Source organism: Muscardinus avellanarius (assembly GCF_963383645.1).
Source record: "Muscardinus avellanarius genome assembly, chromosome: 14".
Classification (NCBI taxonomy): Eukaryota; Metazoa; Chordata; class Mammalia; order Rodentia; family Gliridae; genus Muscardinus; species Muscardinus avellanarius.
In genome coordinates, this window is record NC_137800.1 from 51,721,433 (window position 1) to 51,738,834 (window position 17,402).

The window sequence follows — 17,402 nt, forward strand, 5'->3', positions numbered from 1 at the left end:
TGAAAAGATAGCAATGCCTCTTTTCAAAATCTTTGAATGGTATTAGGTTTTCTGCTCTACTCTACAGAAAGAGAATAAATGAGTGACCTGTTTTTATTTGTGTGTTGGATGGGGGTATACTGGATATTTAATCTAGGGGAATTCTATCTCTGAGCTATACCACCAGCCCTATTTTATTTGTTATTTTGGAGCAGCTTCTTGCCAAGTTGCTGAGGGCCTTGCTAAATTGATAAGGCTGTCCTCTAACCTGAGATCCTCTTGTCTCAATCTCCCAAGTGCTGATGTTATGGACATGCCCTATTGTTCCTGATTAAATTTGTGTTTTTAAGCCAAAGTCATTATTATAATAGCAAGTTCAGCACTATGGACTTTATGTCCTGAGTGTTATAGATTTGCTTCTAATATTGCAGAAATAAGAAGAATGATTATTACACCCATTGAGAAAATTAGGGATAGGAGTTAGATTGCTGGAGAAATAAAATATCAAAGGGATTCTTTGACAAAACAAGGAGATGTTTGAATGCATTCACATAGGGTGTGGCATAGCTATAGAGACACATTGGGCCAAAGGACCTTTCAAATTCTTTTCACCCAGGTTCTTACAGCTTTTGCTGAACATATTTAAGAAATCATTTAAGGATGGCAAGAAAGCCTATTTTCCTAGTTCATTTGACTAAAAAGTTCACTTAAAAAAACTCAGGAGTAAGGTCTATACACTTTGAATATCTGTATCTCTTCAGGAGACCAATTCTGAAATGGAAACTAAAAATCCTTTCATCTGCTTTCTTAATATTGAAGCAATCTAGTGTTTGCTTGTAATCCATGTGTTTAGCATTTTCAGAGTCAGCTTTCTTTCTGGTTCACAAGCCACTAGGGAATTTCTCCTTACAGTTGGACAAGCCATTGTGACCTCTAAGTTATGAGCCTAAAAATTCTCTAAAGAAAATTAGTAGTAATAAACTCAAGAAGGATTTCTATTGTCTGAGAAAGTTTGATATTGAAGGCAAGTAAGCACAAGCAAACCTGCACTAAGGCTTCTGCTCTATAATTCTAGACAATGCAGGGGTTTTAGAGTAAGAATTGATCATACTCCACCAGCTCTGAGTTTATAAATAAATTAGCTGCTGATGAGAGAAGGTTCAAACAAAAAAAGTATCAAGCCAGGCATGGTGGCACAAGCATGGAATCCTAGTACTTGGATAGCTGAGAAAAGAGGATTGCAGGTTTGAGACCAACCTTAACAACTTAGTTAGACCCTCAGCAACTTAGTGTGATCCTATTTCAAAATAAAATGTAAAAAGGGCTCATGGGGGTATAGCTCAGAGGTAGAATACCCCTGAGTTCAATTCCTAATACCCAATAATAATCATATACATAATTAATATTATTAATATAATAATAATTCCAGACAAAACACTGGTATTACCAGGAATTATTCCCCCAGTTAAAAAAAATCAGTGGAAGCTTTCCTTTGATGCAGACTAGATTTCAAAAGACATCTCTAAGTAAAAGTTAATATTAGAGTTTGGAGAGAGAGCCTAGTTCATCCTTTCTCTCTTTCTTTATTTCTTTATCTATCTTTCTTCCCCTTTTCTTTTTTTATTCCATAATCTGAAGCCATATATTTTGTGTAGCAAACTTGAAATCAATGCTCCTGTCCAGAGATTTGACTTAAACTATTTTAAAATACCAACATCATGCATTTACATACAGGTTATCTGCACATCATTAAATGTGAAAAATATAAATACTTTTTTAAAAGCACCAATATTTTTAAGTGCCTCACTCCTCACTGATAGCCAAACATAACATATGCGTGAGACAGTGTAAAAAATGAACTTTCATTGGTGAATCTCTCAATAAATTTGTTCTTACATTTTTTTGGTACTAGGGATTGAACACAGGGGTGTTTACTTCAGAGCTATACTCCCAGGTAGTTTTTATTCATTTTTTTAAAGAATCTCTGTACACTTTATTTTTTATTTTTAGTTTTTATTAATTTTTATTAATTTTTTATTGGTGCATTGTATTTATACATCATAATGGGGTAAAAAATTTGTGTAGGCATAAATGCACACATCACCCAGCCAGCCCCCACCCAGTACCCACCTCACTCCCTCCCCATCCCTCCCTCCCATGCTTGGTTTAGTGGTTGACTTTGATATGTTTAAGTACATCATGTTCTTTAAAGCGTTTCCATCTCCCCAACTCCCACCCCCACAGTTAGGTTGTCTTATTTGCTCCTCTATAGGATCTCTTTTTGCACTTGGAGTTCCTCCTATGACCCCATTCACCCTAGCTTTCACATATTAGGGAAAGCATCTAATTCCTTACTTTTAGGACTGACTAATCTCACTTAGCATAATGTACTCAAGATCCATCCATTTCCCTGAAAATACTGCAATTGTATTTTCTTATGGCTGAGTAAAATCCCATTGTGTATATATCCCACAGTTTTTTAATCCATTCATCTGTTGTTGAACATCTTGGCTGGTTCCAGTTTGGCTATGGTGAATTGTGCAGCTAAGAACATAGATTCACATGCATTAGTTTGGTAGTTTGGTTTCCTGTCTTTTGAGGAGATACCCAGAAATAGTATAGCTGGATCGAATGGTAGATTTGTTCCCATTCTTCTGAGGATTCTCCATACTGTTTTCCAAAGTGGTTGCACTAATTTGCAATCCCACCAACAATGTTTTAGAGTTCCCACTTCCCCACATCCTCACCAGCATTTGTTATTGTTCGTGTTTTGAATGATTGCCATTCTAGTTGAAGTTAGGTGAAATATCACACCATTAGACAGATCATCTAAACAAAAGGTCACTAAACATGCCTCAGAACTAGAGAACACCATTATTCACATAGACCTGTTGGACATATATAGGATATTTCACCCAACTACAGTGGAGTTTACATTTTTCTCAGCTGCTCATGGAATCTTGTCCGAAACCGAACACATCCTGGGACACAAAATGAGCACTAGTAAATTCAAAAAATGTGTCATATTTCCCTGTGTCTTTTCAGACCATAATGGAATAAAATTAGAAACCAACTATAAAAAGACCCAAAGAAACCACATGAACATGTGGAGGCTGAACAGCACACTTCTGAATGAAGAATGGGTCATAGAAGATATGAGGTGAAATCAAGAAATTTCTAGAAACAAATGAAAATAAAGACACAACATATAAAAACCTCTGGGACATACTGAAGGCAGTATTAAAAGGAAAATTTATAGCACTGAGTGCTCACATATGAAAAACAGAAAATCATCATAAATAACCTAATGACACACCTCAATGCCCTTGAGAAACAGGAACAATCTAATCCCAAAGCCAGTAGAAGGCAGGAAATTATTAAAATCAGAGCAGAAATTAATGAAATGCAGAATAAAAGAAACAATACAGAAAATCAAGAAAACCAAAAGCTGGTTTCTTGAAAAAATTAACAAGATCAACAAACCACTAGCCAACCTAACAATAAAAGAGAGAATCAACCTAAATTATGAAGATAAGAGATGATAAAGAAAATATCACTACTGACAGTGTAGAAATCCAAAGGATTATCAGAAACTATCTTGAATAACTATACTCCAACAAAATGGAAAATCTAGAGGAAATTGACAACTTTCTAGATAAATACAACCTTACTCAGTCAAGCAGGTATAGAATACTTAAACCAACCAATAGCAATCAAAGAGATTGAAACAGCAATAAAGATCCTACCATCAAAAAAAGCCCAGGACCAGATGGCCAAGTGACTTCTATACTCCTCAATTTATTTTGTGAAATAGAAAAAACAGAATTCTCCCAAATACATTCTATGAAGCCAACATCACATTAATATCAAAACCAAACAAAGACAGTTCAAGGAAGGAGAACTATAGGCCTATATCTTTGATGAATTTGGATGCAAAACTGCTAAACAAAATACTAGCAACACACATTCAAAAACCCATAAAGAAAATCATGCGCCATGACCAGGTAGAGTTCATCCCAGGGATGCAAGGCTGGTTCAACATATGAAAATCAATCCATGTAATTCATTATATAAACAGAACCAAAGACAAAAATCATGTGATCATTTCAATAGATGCTGAAAAAGCATTTGATAAAAATCCAATATTCATTTATGATAAAAGCAATGCAGAGAATCAGAATAGAAGGAACATATCTCAACATCATAAAGGCAATCTACAATAAGCCCACAGCCAACATCATACTAAATGTGGAAAAACTTCAAGAATTCCTCCTAAAAACAGGAATAAGACAAGGATGTCCATTTTCACCACTTCTCCTCAATACAGTACTTGTTTTTATTATTTAATTTAAAACAGTCTTGCTAGGTTAATGAGGCTGGTCTAAAATCTACATTACTTCTCACTCAGCCTCTTACTGGGGTTATAGATGTGCACCACTACACACAATTGTTCTTGTCTTTGGTGCCTTTGGTTTTGGTACCAGGCTCTCTTTTGCAGTGATACTTTCCATCTCATGTCCCAATTTTCAATTTTATTTCATTCCTATATTAAGGTCTGACATAGAGATGGTATTCAGCCAAGTATTGTTAAATAACTTTACATAGGTGATTGTTATATAAATGACTTTTATGCCATAAAGCAACAAATTGAACACTTACTATGTACTATAAAGACTAGAAAGATGAAAACACACATTTTTAGAAAGAGAATCTGTGGTAAGTGCTTTATCACTGAACTAATTTTTCAACTTTAAATTTTTTCTATTTTTTCCAGAAGTAACTGAAATCTATTGATTGACTTTCTTCAGAGTATTTTCAATGAGGCTTCCTCCAAAGTCCAACCCTTTTTTCCCAAATTCCACTACAAAATCTTATGATTACCTAAGAGCATTTTTGAGAAATTATTACATACAGTTCAAAAGTTATGTGCTGGGCATCTTGGCATATGCTTATAATCCCAGTACTTGAGAGGCTGAGACAGGAGGATTGCAGGTTCATAGCCAGCCTCGGAGACTTAGTGAAGCTCTCCACAATTTAGTGAGACCCTGCTTTAAAATAAATACTAATAAATAAGTAGACCTTGGGTGTGGTCCAGAGGTAGAATGCCCTGGGTTCAATGCCTAGTTCCACAAAAAAAAAGTGCTCCCTCAGTACAAAAATTCATTGATTTCCCATCTTCACTCTCAATATATGAGGAAGTGGCATAGAATTAGAGGATCTACAGCAGTTGGGATGTTGGACCACATACTGCTTAACTACTAAGAACCCAAGGTTTTGTTTTACACTATTCTACCATATCCTCGAAAGAAGGAAAAGAACTTTGACCACTCTTCCTGAGAGCAATTAATGGTTGATTTGCTATGTTTTGAATGTATATTTGAGTGAATTCCAAAAATGTGCCTACCCTTGCCAGGGGGCATATAAAATACACAAATCTTTTATAATAAAATATTCTGATTGGATATATCATTAATGATCATGAGTACTGTTTGGGGTATAAGGCCTGTTCTGAAATTCAACCTTAAGCAGAAACTCTGTTTTAGCAAATGGGCAAAGGTACAAACTCAAAACAAACAACCTTATTCAATGTATGTTTGAAAATTTCTACATATCTTTCTTTGCAGATATCGTCTTTGGCAATAATTCCCATTCTGTTGCTAATGTTCATTAAATGACTTTGAGTGAACCAATAGTCTGTAAAATAACTTAAAAGTTGTTTTGAGAGTAAATATATCCAAGATATCAAATATTTAGTATTGTGCCTGGCATTGCAAAGTTATTCATTAAATACATGTTCATTTGATTTTGTCTTTTCAACATATGTGGCACTATAAACATATTTTATTACTTGAAAATTTATATAAGCTTTGGGAAAATACACTTGAGTGTCTTTCTCTTTCTTTCTTTCTTTCTTTCTTTCTTGATTCTGGTGTGTGCCTATGTTGCTGGTGATGGAACCCAGAGACATTCTACCTCTGATTCACACTCCCAGATCAATTTTTTATTTGAAGGGGCCTCACTACACTGCAAAGGCTGTCCACAAACCTATAATTCTCTTGTTTAAGCCTCCAAGTACTGGGATTACAATTGTGTGCCACCACTCCTGACAATGTTCCTTCTAATAGTGTATTTAAACATTAAAGAACTTTGGTGTAGATCCTGATTGAGTGTACCATAAAATGAGGATTCGCTTAATTCTTATAGGATGTCTGTGCATATTCTGTGTGGAATTTTGTGTCATACATACTTTTGGTTTGAAAGCTAAGGTAAATAATGAACAAGGAAAAAGTGTTTTCCAAATCTTTTATTTTTTCTTCTCAGCAAAAATTTTAAAGCTCTAGTAATTTGGACTAATGATAACATGATTAAAAGGCTTTGTAATCCCCGTGCTTGGGAGGCAGAGAAAGGAGTATTGGTAGTAAAATAAATGTCTCTGTTTGGGGTAACAGATCAGTGCCTAAAACCCTTCAAAGAAACTACATCCACAAAATGGTGGAATATTCCCCCACTCTTTCTGACTGGTCCACCAGTCAAAAATTTATCTATTTCTCTGATAAAGAACCAATCTCTAGAATATACAAGAAATTTAAACCTAATATAAAAAATCAAATAATCTAATCAACCAAATAGGCAAGTGAACTAAATAGATACTTCACAAAAAATAAATACAAATGGTAACTATATTTAAGTAACTATACTATGATTCTAACTAACCCCAATTAAAATGAAAATAATAAAAATACAAACCATAATAAGTGTTGATGAAGATTTGAGGAAAGAAAATCTCTAATATACTGTTGATAGTATTGAAAATTAGTGCAGGTCTTATGGAAATAAGTGTGGACTGGCAATAAACCTACTACATAATTCAGCTATACCTCACCTGGGTATCTTTCCAAAGAAATGAAAGTAAGAATATTATAATGGCACATGCATTATAGCAGCACAATTCACAATAGCCAAATTATGGAGCCAAACTAGTTGTCAATCAAAAGATGAAAAGATAATGAAATTTATTCATTCCAGAGGGAAAAGGGACCTAGACTGGAGTAAAAAATTTGTAACAGGCTAATATAAATTAAATTTCCAACTAAAAGATCATCAGGGCAAGAGACTCAGGGTTTTGTTTAGAAACTTTTCCCATTTCCTTATTTCAAACCTTTCTTTTTGCAGTGTTAGTCCAAATCATGTGTTCCTGTCACTAAAGAAGATAGAAACTGGGTTCATTCTCTATATAAAATCCTAGTATAACAGATTTTTTCTATTTTTATTTTTCCTCATGTTTCCTATAAGCCAAATTTGGTTATTATGAATGCAAATAAAACAAATTTTACATTAATAAAAATAATCTCTAGCCAGGTGTGGTGGCACACACTTGTAATTCCAGCATTTAGGAGGCAGACACTGAAGGATCATGGTTCTTAGATAGTCTCAGCTACTTAATGAGGCTCTTTGCAACTCAATTAAACCTTGTTTCAAAATAAAAAAAAAATAGAGCTGGGAGTGTAGCTCCAAGGTAGAATGCCCCTGGGTTCCATCCCTAGTACCACAAATAAATAAGTAAATAAATAATCGCAAAACATATTCCTAGAGTACTAGACCATATTTTAGAAAGTTGCACAAGATTCCAGAATCAATAGAATTAATTCAAATGATCTTTAAAATTCCTTACAACAGAATGTAATTAAAAAGCCTAGTTCTTTAGATTTAGGCATTCTTACACAGCATATCCAGTTATATGCAATATTTGGAGTCTTTCCAAAGTTATGGTTATTAATATATGTAAAAAATAGGTTTATAGAAAGTGGAGTTCAGATCAGTAAAAAAGGAAAGCAGTTAGGGCCTGGTTACTGCCAGTCACTCAAGTAGCAGTTATAATGCAATGTACCCTCACTAAAAGTAATTAGCAAGTGAATAGAGGAGGTAAGACCTAGGAGTTTCACATTCTACAAACAGGTTTGCATAATAAATGATATCTAGCAAGAGGCTAAGAATTCCCCAAGAGTATGGGAAGACAGTACTGACCTTTGTGAAAAGGGAACAAATACCATGTGGCCCCTAACCTTGTGAAGCATTCAGGTCTTAACAAAGAAAGCTAGACTTATATCAAAAGAGGTCTGCAAGGAGTTAAGGGGTAGACTTACACCTAGGTCATAGAATTACATGGTAGAGTAAGATGGGGAACTTTGTATCTATAAAAAGTTGTTTTATATTTGAACTCTGGTGATGTCATTTTGGGGTACTCCCCTATACTACCCTCTGATAGTATAGGGCTGTAACTGTATTTTTTTTCTATCTTTGTAATAATAAACTCATTTAAGTCTTTAGCAAGAGTTTGGACTAGTGTATATCTATCCTAAGTCTGGACAAGGACTCGCATTTATGGGAACAGTTTCTGGGAGCCTAACAGAGGTCCCTGGGAACAGTTCTCCAATCCATAACGGTTTAAACTGTAATGGTTACTATTACAAATAATAATTCTCCATCTCAAACTCCATTTCAAGCTGGAAATATAAAAAACAAAAAAGCTCCTATTTAAAGGACATAAAGGGGAGATTAAGCACTGTAGTTTTAACTACACTGTAGTTTTAACTATTTGGAAATGTAGTTTTAACATTTCCAAATATTCAGCCTTTTAAAGTTATTCTTTGTATTCTATCCAAGATAAGTATATTTTAGCTGTTTCCGAAACCAAATATATAATCAAAAGAGAAGATTTATCATTTATGAGAAGAGTCCACATTATTTGATTGTATACATTTGGTTATGCTTGTTGATTCTTGAAATGAACACATTATGTTTTAGTCTTACCTTGTTTTATGTATGATTTGGGGATTTTTTTTCTTCTTTTTCAAGACTCCATGCCATTGGAAAGTAGTCTCTTTCTTATCAGGGTTGTTCACTTATAAAAGTCATTAGGTAATTGCTGTTGAAAGGTCTGCTATTTCATAGTTGTAAAGAAATTCTATTAAAAGATATTGTGCAATTAATCATTATAGGCCTTTCATAATAAGAATATTTAAAATATGACCAGGGATATACTCTATCTTGCTCAGAATAGTATAAGCTGCTGACTTGGGTGTTTTTCTTTGTCCAAAGCTTGAAGAATGGTAAAACTGTCTCATTTTTTAAGGTAGTGAGAATTGAATCCAGAATTGTTCTGCCTCTGAAATACAGCCAAGCCCTTTATTTATTTATTTATTTATTTATTTATTTATTTATTTATTTTATTTTGAAACAGGATCTTGCTAAGTTGCTGAGAAACTTACTACATTGCTGAGGATCTTGATACATTGCTGAGGCTGGCCTTGAACCTGAAATTCTCCTGTCTCAGCCTTCTATGTACTGGTATTATGGAGTACACCACCACACCCAGCAAAAGCATCTCATTTTTTAATACACAGAAACTTGTTGGCTTACATGGAGTTTTGTACTGACTAAATATGATAAGTGAAAAATATTATAAGTCAAAACTGCACTTACTACACTTACCTTGTGGTGCCTCTCAGCCTAGCAACACAGCACATTGTGAAGTATCAGGGTTGTCCACCCTGATGATTGTATGGCTGCCTGGGAGCTGTGTAAAACAGCATCACTAACCTGGCCTAAGAAAAAATGCAGAATATAGTTTCAATCACTTTAGCACCATCATAATGTAAAAATGTCTAGACTTTATTCATCACAAACGAAAGCACTGTAATTTGGGGGTCTTCTGTACCTTAAGAGTGAATAAAAGCATATAGAAAGAGGTAAGGCTTGTGGCAGGATAATGAGGCTATTAGAGAGATAGCAGAGTGAAATGGAAAGCAAGTGTTCTGTAGGGTAGCTAAAAATGCTACTGTCTAGGATTCCTTCAAAATAGCCCTGATCTGGGTTTAGTTAATTCCCATCATGATAATTAATAATCTTTAATAATTCTTATATTTATTTATTATTACTGTCTAAATCCTATCTATTGATGTCCCAAATGATGACAGCCATAAAAACCCTCTCTCATTGAAACTGAAAATTATTTCAACCTTGTCATCTTACCCAACTTTCTTTTAAAGCCATGTTTAGTTCTTTCATTGATATATGTGTCAAATTCTTTTAGGGTATGCTTATCTCATAGAGGCTATGGAATTCAGTTGAGTACAGAACATTTTCTCATATTCGGCTCTTCTGAGATTATACCCTGTCTACTTGCTGTGCTTAATTATTTTCTTGATAGAGGTAACTGCTTTCAAGGGAAGGCTAAATGACTGCCCACACTCTACACAGACAGCTTTCTATTGTTGCTACATTTAGCTTATAATCAAACAAATGAAAGCAGGCAACTTTCTTAAATACATTGCAACTATCACTAGCTTTCATTGACCATTATCTTTAATTCATTTGTATTTAACTGGTGAGTAAATGCAAGAGTAAAATAATTCTGATAGGCTCATAACGCCATCTAGTGGAGTGTCTTCCAAACACCATCTAATGGACCTTTTTTTTTTTTTCCTTACCCTTCAAATTAATCCTTATTTTGAAGAAATATCTCTAGCTACTAGCCAAGAATTTTTGGTTGGAATCAAACCCTGAGTCAAGTTTGTGATAGCATTTATAACAATGGTGCCATCTTTGGGAAAATTGACTTATCATCTGTGTGGCTTGGGTTTCTCATATGTTCAATGGATGGAGTTAATACCATTGGAACAAAAGTTATCTGCACAAAATTGTAGCCCAATGCACTCCATTCAGCCTAATTAAAAGTATTCAATATTATATATCTCATATTCACCATCTCATGCTCACAAATATAATCACTTAGTTATCTTGGGTATTATAAGTATAAATGACATTTGTATAAAGTTATCTTATTATATAAGAGTTTTATAAATTTCATATAACCCTAATAGTTTCTTTGCAAAGGTGGTATGATGTACTCATGAGACACATGAGGAAATTAAAATTTGTAAAAATTAGTGACCTGAATAAAATCTGATACCTATAAGAAACTCAAACTCAATGATAGATTTTCAAAACCATAAATTAGTTGTACATTGAGTGATACTTAATGACAAAGGAGGTCTTTTCTAAAAAATGCTGAGATAAGTAAGTATATGCTCATCTGTTAATATGATTAGTAAGCATAAAAAGGAAAATTGTATCGTTATTTCAACAGATGCTTAGAAAAAACTTGATAAAACTCAACTCCCAGTCTTAATAATAATAATTGTAGTATGTACTAAAAAGATGTTGTTGTGGCATGATAAAGACTCTAGGCAAGTCCTTAGATATAATGGTGAAGCATTATAATTATTTCTAGAGAATATCCAGTAATGACAGTATTTCTGGAATTATCACTGTTAATTCAACCATATACTTGAACCTCAGTCAATGCAATAAGACAAGATATAGATTTGGCAATTAAAAGTTATTTCACTGTTTACCAAAAAATGACCAGAGCCTTTAGAATTACTAGGAAAGAACATAGAACCAACTCTCTAAATATATAAGTACTGGTGGCAAATTTCTTTAATAAGACTTTAAAAGCTCAAGAAATAAAAATGAGAATCAATAAATGGGTAGTATCAAATTGAAAAGCTTCTGTGCAACAAATAAAACAATTAAGAGTCTGAAACAAGAGTCCACAAATTGGTAGAAAATCTTTGCCAGCTATTTTTCTAATGGAGGGCTAATATCTATAATATACAAAGAACTTAAGAAATAACACTAAAAAATCAACCGGGTGTGGTGGCACATGTCTAAAATAAAACTACTTGGGAAGCTGAAATGGGATCCTGAATTTGAGACCAGGTCCAGAAATTTGGTGAGATTTTCAGCAACCTAGTAAGACCCTGATTCAAAAAACTAACAAGAACATAAACAAAGGCCTGGATGTAACTTGAAGGCAAAATTCCTCTGGGTTCAATTACTAAAATATAAAAGCAATTGAACCAAATAGACATTTCTCAAAAAAGGAATATAAAAAAATAAATATATGAAAAATGTTCAACATCATTGTAAAGGAGAAATCCAAATCAAAACTATACTGAAATTTTATCTAACTCCAGGTAGAATGGTAATCAACAAGAATACAAGCAATAATAAATGCTATCAAAGATGTAGTGAAATAGAAAATTTATACACTGTTACTGTAATTGAAAATTAGTACAGCTGCAATGGAGATTAGTATGGAGGCTCCTCAGAAGACTGGGAATAAAATCACCATATGAATTAACTATACTATGGCTAAGTATGTTTCCAAAGGAATTAAACTCATAATACTATAGTAACACATGTATTTTCATGCTCAAGAATAGCACAATTTATAATAATGAAACTATGAACTAGCCTTGGTGTTTATCAACAGAAAAATGAAGTACAAAACTGTGGTATGTATACACAATACAATTCTACTCAGCCATAACAAAAAAAATTATGTCATTTCCAAAAAAATGCAACTAAAGAATATTATGCTAAGCTTAGCCAGTCATAGAAAGTGAAGTGTGGCATGTTTCATATATGAAAGCTAGAGAAAAATTAGGAAACAAAAGACACTTCAGATAAATGAGGAAAGATACCGGTGGAATCATAGAGCAGATTTGGGGAGGGAAATATGAAGGGCAGAAAAAACATTTGATAAAGTTAACAGATCAAATAATTTTATGTTCATATATGAAGTTATCAATACCAATATCAATAACATGTATATGGAGAAAGAGAGAGCTGAGTAAGATCTGGAGGGATGCACACTATGTGCTGTGTGTATGTGTTTCTATTAAGCTGAACCTCATTATGACATATAATTACAATGCATTGGTAAATGAATATTTTTAAAAAGACATTAGAATTAACACCATAGAAATACACAGGATTGTTGTAGAAATAGCATTCAGTAAAATTCAACATCTCTTCATGATAAACATACCAAAGAAACTAGGTATAAAAGGAATGTCCCTCAATCTGATAAAGCCATTTGTAATAACTCAACAGCTAACATTGTACTGCATGGACAAAAGCTTAAAGCTTTCTCTAAAAGAATTAGAACAAGACAGGATGACCACTTTTGCCACTTTCAGTCCATGCACTAATAGAAGTTCTAGCCAGACCAATTAAGAACGAAAAAGGACATCCAAATTAAAAAGAAGTCAAGACAGGCACAGTGGTATGCTACTGTAATCATAGTACACAAAAGACAATCTGATAATTGTGGGCTTGAGACCAGGCCTTGGCAAGGAACAAGACCTTGTTTCAAAATAAAAGATAAAAAGGCAAAAATTTTTCTCTCATTTTGTAGGCTCTCTGTTAAGTTTCTTTTTTTTTTTTTCTTTTTGGTGGTACTGGGGTTCCTGGAAGCCCTTCTACCTCCGGGCTACACTCCCAGACCTATTTTATATTTTTGAAACAGGGTCTCTTATGCCAGCGTGGCTGGCTTTCGAAACTGCGCGATCCTCCTGTCTCCGCCAAAGCGCGGGGATTACAAGCGTGCACCACCATGCCCGGTTCTGTTAAATTTCTTGATAGTTTCCTTTGCTGTATAGCTTTTCAGTTTGATGCAATCTCATGTATTGTTTCTCCTGTATTGTGCTTTTGGGGTCTTCTTGAGAAATTATTTTACCTGAACTTATGTGTTACAGTGTTGGGCCTAAGCCCTCTTCAAGAAGCTACAAGTTCTCTGGTCTAATGTTCAAGTCTTTGATCCATCTTAAATTGACTCTTGTGCAGGGTGAGAAAGTGGGGTTTATTTCCATTTCTATGCATTTGACTAACCAGTTTTGTCAACCCCATTTGTTAAAGAGGCTATTTTTTCCAGTGTATGTCTTTTGCCCTATTGTCAAAAATTAATTGGCTGTAAGTGTGTGGATTTGTTTCTGAGTCTTTTATCCTGCTCCATGTGTCTGTTTTTGTGCTAGTACCTTGCTGTTTTTATTACTATAGCTTTGTAATATAGTTTGAAGTCAGGTATTATGATGTCTCCTGCATGGTGTTTGTTGCTCAAGACTACTTTGGCTATTATGGGTTTTTTGTTGTTCCAAATGAATTTAAGGGCTGATTTTTCTATATCTGTGAAAAATGATATTGGTAATTTAATGGGTCTTGCATTCAATCTGTAGATCACTTTTGAAAGTATGGCAATTTTGATGATATTTATTCTGCCTATCCATGAACATAGAAAATCTTTTGCCAACTATTCCTCCAATAGAGAACTGATATCTAATATACAGAGAACTCAAGACACTCAGAGCTAAGAAAACAAATAATTCAATCAGAAATGAGCATGAGAACATATAGATACTTCACAAAAGATAAAATGTAAATGGCCAATAAATGCATGAAAAAATTCTAAACATCATTAGGAATTAGAGAGATGCAAGTCAAAACTACCCTGAAATTTCACCTAACTCTAACTAGAATGATAATCATTAAAAAACATAAACAATAACAAATGCTGGTGAAGATATGGAGTAGAAACTCTAATACATTGTTGGTGGGATTGCAAAGAACTGCAAATAATTTGGAAAACTGTATGGAGGATCTTCAGAAGAATGAAAATGAACTTACCATTTGATCCAGCAATACCACTTCTGAGTATCTATCCAAAAGAAAGAAAACCAAATTACCAAACTAATGCATGTTTATCTATGTTCATAGCAACACAATTCACAATTGCCAAACTATATAACTAGCCAAGATGTCCATTAACATATGAATAGGTTACAAAACTGTGGGATATGTACACAATAAAATTTTACCCAGTCATAAAGATAAACAAAATTGTGTCATTTACAGGAAAATGGATGGAACTGGAGAGCATTATGCTAAGTGAGATTAGTCACTAAAAGTAAAAAATCAAAGCTCTCCCTAATATGTGGAAGCTAGGGAGAAAAAGGGTCATAGAAGGAAATGTAGATGAAAGAAGAAAAACCATAAATGAGCAAATAAGGTGACCTAACTTGGGATGATGGGAGGTGGAAAGAAAAAAATTTCATAATGTCCATGATGTACATTTACAAACATATTAAAGTCAATCAGTAAGCAAATATAAGAAGGATAAAGGGGTGAGAAGGAATGGGGTGGTAATTAAGGAATGACTAAAAAAGTGATGTGGGCATATATGCCTCTACATTCATGTACTCCAATAAGATGTATGACTACAATGTACCAATAAAACCATTTTAAAAAGTAAATAACATAAACTAAAATATAAAGGGTTTGGGGGCAGTGTACACAGAGATAGATGCTGAGGAAGATGATTCATATGATTCTGAAGACCTTTCTGCACAGAAATGAAGGAAATACAAACAACCAAATACAATTTTGAAATTTGGGATCTGTGTTTTGAAATGACTTTATTTGTAGAATGAGAAGTATATATGGTTACCTTTCTGAATATAGAGATATGAGAAGAGAGTTATGAAGGAAAAAAAAAAAACAACAAAGAGCCTCATCTCCCCATCCTATGCTATCAGTGTAGTTGGTCTCTCTAGGACTGAAAAAAGACAAATTTAACTGTGGAGTTGGAAAATCTTGTTTGTGCAATAGACTTGTACAATTAAAAGCAGATGAATATAATCCAGAACATATTTCTGTGCTTAGCACCACTGACTTCAGAGGATGAGTAGTAAACAATGACCACTTTTTATACTGTGGGTACATAACACAAAGTGGTGAAGATGGAGTAAAGTGTAAAATCCATGTCAATGAACAGAATTCATTGATGACCAGATATTCTTGCCTCATCGAAGTTTGTGTTTGCAATCATACATAAAATATGTAGCTGCCTCTAAATTACAGTTCGCAGAAAATCTAATGTACATTTGCACTGATCAACTAGGCTTGGAGCAAGACTTTGAGCAAAAGTAAATGCCTGAAGGGAAGCTCAAAGAAAATCGATTTTTACTGGTCATCAATGTGAGTCAGGGGTGCAATAGGAAATTTGATGATGCATCAGCAGAAGACCTCGTGTGTGTCATATGTGGTGGTCCATTTGGTGTGGATCTTATTCTTTCACTCTTCCTTGATTTTCATTCTTGCAGTGTCGCTCAAACTGGAGAGAGTAATTTCTTAATGCTTGATAAAACTACTGGTGAGAAAAGGATACAAATACAGATCACAATATTATCACATCTGTCCTAAATTGGAGTAAAAAATGATGAATTGGTTTATGATTTTATATTAGTTTACTCTGCCAAATGGAAAGCATGAATGGAAATGTATCGAGCATTTCTCTCAGAAGTTCAAGACACCATTCCTGTACAACTGGTGGCAGTTACCAACAGTCAACCATATTTTTTGTTTTGAAAATGAGGCCATCAAGGAATTGATGACAGAAGGAGAACCCATTGCAATGGAAATTACTGATAAATTTACAGCATTGTATTCATTCACTCAGTATCACTGGAAAATTGAGGTCTTTACTTTCTTTTTAGTGATTTTTCCAAAGAAAAATATGATAGAAATTTCTATTTGTTTGATAATAGAAGAGAATCAACCAATCAAAGTGAAAATGTTTTTCTACCATCTCTGAGAGATTGCATTTCTTATGACAACTACCCTGATTCAGATGATGACATAGAAGTATCACCTCCTTACAGTCCAATTGGGGATGATGTACAGTTGCTTCCAATACCTAGTGACCATGTGAGATACAGGTTAGACCTGGAAGAAAATGTTCATAGCACCTCAAACTCTCCTGTTCATAGCACCTCAAACTGCTATGATCATGAATGTAACAATAAAGTGCCTCCACCTATTAAACCTAAACCTAAGACAAATGTGAAAAAATGAATATAAACCTTTCAAAAACAACCGAAGCTGGTGTTGGTAAAAATCCAAGAAAACAGACTTCCCATGTGTCTCTGGAACATCCTAAAGATGTGGATGCTGCAGAATCCACAGACACAATATTCAATCAGAAGGGCTATTCTGATTAGATTTATGTTGTCCCAGATGATAGAATCAAATTATTAAAAGTTGAAACTCATTTGTAAATAACACCCAGGAAGATGAAGAAAATTGATTTTCCGATATGACCTCAAAAGGTTATGGGGGATGAAGGCCTTCAAAATACAAATATAAATCTAAAGACTTGTTTAGTAAACCCAAGTCATACTATAAAAGAACACATTCAAATGCAAGTAATGATGAAGCTTTCTCTACTTCTTAAATAGAAAGAAAAGGAAGACATTGTGGAAGTGAAAAAGTTACACTTCTTTCTCCTGTTGAAACTTGGAAAGGTGGTATTGATAATTCTGCAATCACTTCTCACCATGAGATAGATAAGGAGATGATGAAGAAAATCCACAAAGTAGAAGATAAAAAGAAAACTAATAAGAACTTCAGTCCACCATGTAGTAGAAATTGGGAAAGTATTTTGAAATATCACTCCAGGATCTGGTTACAGTTGAGAAGCCCATACCACTGTTTGTTGAAAAGTGTGTGGAATTTATTAA